Below are 2043 nucleotides of genomic sequence, written 5' to 3'. Positions count from 1 at the left end.
CACAACACTGCCACATCTTGGTGGAAGACGGCATCTGACTGCCCGTTTATCCATGGGGTTGTTTCTGCGAGTTCCGGGTATGGCACCTTGGAGCAAGCCCGACTGCCGACGGGGCAGGTGGCCAAGGTGATGCGGTCCCCTTGGGACCAGAGGCACAGGACAGGCCTGCCTTCTGCCCAGACTCCTTCCACAGAGTGGAGCCCTTTCCCCTGCCCTAATCTTCCCCTCGTGTCTCTTTAGCAGCCAGGCTTCCGTCGCTCTGCCCTGACAAACGTGTCCATTTCCTTAAGGCTCTTTCCACAGGCGTCACCGCGCTTCTTTCTCAGGCAGAGGGGTTGCCCAGGCAAAGAGGATTTCGCTCCATGCGAGTGTATTACACCGTGCTGTGGAGACCAGCTCTGGCAAGCAGCAGGCAGCATCCCACAGACCCGACTTTGATTTCCCAAAGAATGGTGTGCTTTCCCAGAGGGGATGCCCTGTCAAAGAGGCTTTCGCTCTATGCGGGTTTCTCCCATCGTGCTGCGAATACTAGGCTAAGGCAAGCAGCAAAAGCAGCCCACAGAACCAACTCTGATTTCCCAGCGACTGCTATGCTTTTGCAGAAGTTTTCAGCTTGGTGCGAACCGCACTTCGCTGCTGCTTCCTCAGCAAGGCTTTGGTCGTTCGCTCTGTTGTGGCTGGGATGAAGAGCCGCGGGAGAGCTGGTGCCTCTTGGGCCTTGCATTCCTGGGCTCCCCGTTAGCGCCTGGGGTTCACCTTGCTAAGCCGAACTAAGCAGACATAATCACAACCCTACAGCAGCGTGCATGGCCTAGGATGGCACTCTATGCCTATTACCATCTCCTGTCATAGGTAAGGCTTTGACTTTTGCTAATGCGCTCAGGCAGACTCGAGGTCTAGGCCAGTGCCTTCACCACAGGAGAGAGGAGGCAACAGGATCCCTGCACACGACCCGTGCACTGGGATGGGGAACTGTGGGGTCTGTATCCACTCCTTACCAGGCACACCCCTGCCACCCACAACACTGCCACATCTTGGTGGAAGACAGCATCTGACTGCCCGTTTCTCCATGGGGTTGTTTCTGCGAGTTCCGGGTATGGCAACTGGGGGCAAGCCCGACTGCCCTTGGGACAGGTGGCCTAGGAGATGCTCTCCCCTTGGGACCAGAGGCACAGGACAGGCCTGCCATCTGCCCGACTCCTTCCTCAGAGTGGAGCACGCGCCCCTGCCCTAGTCGTCCACTCATGTCTCCTTAGCAGCCAGGCTTCGATCTCTCCGCACAGGGAGTGGGTGACACTTGTCTTGCCACTGGCCTGCTGTTCCTGCCATGGCAGGCTATCCTGCTTCCCAAGCGTTTCCGGACCCCAAGGCCAAGGGCTCCTTCTCATCCCAGGGGGCGGCGTGCGGGGCCTTCCCCACACTTCCTCCTGGGGAGCGCGGTGACAGACTTGTGCGACCATGCTTCTCTCTCAGGCAGAGGGCATGCTAGGGCAAAGGGTATTTCGCTCCATGCGGGTATCTTCCACCGTGCTGCGGAGACTAGCTCAGGCAAGCAGCAGCAGCATCCCGAAACCCAACTCTGAATTCCCTACGAATGCGGTGCTTTCCCAGGGGTGATGCCCAGGCAAAGAGGCTTTCACTGTATGCGGGTTCTCCCACCGCGATTTCTCCCACTGGGAGACTGAGCTCAGGCAAGCAGCAGCAGCCCGCCGAACATTTCTCAGCGAATGCTGTGCTTTCGCAGAGGCTTTGCCTTGGAGCGAACAGCACTTCGCCACTGCTTCCTCAGCAAGGCTTCAGTCTCGTCAGGGAAGAAGAGCTGCGGGAGAGCTGGTGCCTCTTCTGTCTTCCTTTCCCGCGCTCCATGTTCACGTCCTGGGTTCACCCTGCCAGGCCGAACTAAGCAGACAGAGCCACAAAAGTGCAGTAGCCTGCGTAGCCTAGGATGGCACTCTATGCACACAAACATCTCCCGGGTAGGCATCGCTTGGCCTTTTACTCTGGCGGACTCGCAGACTAAGCCAGTGCTTTCCCCACAGGAAA

This window comes from Mustela nivalis, assembly GCF_964662115.1.
Source record: "Mustela nivalis genome assembly, contig: HAP1_SCAFFOLD_262, whole genome shotgun sequence".
NCBI lineage: Eukaryota > Metazoa > Chordata > Mammalia > Carnivora > Mustelidae > Mustela > Mustela nivalis.
Note: the sequence above shows the minus strand (reverse complement) of the source record.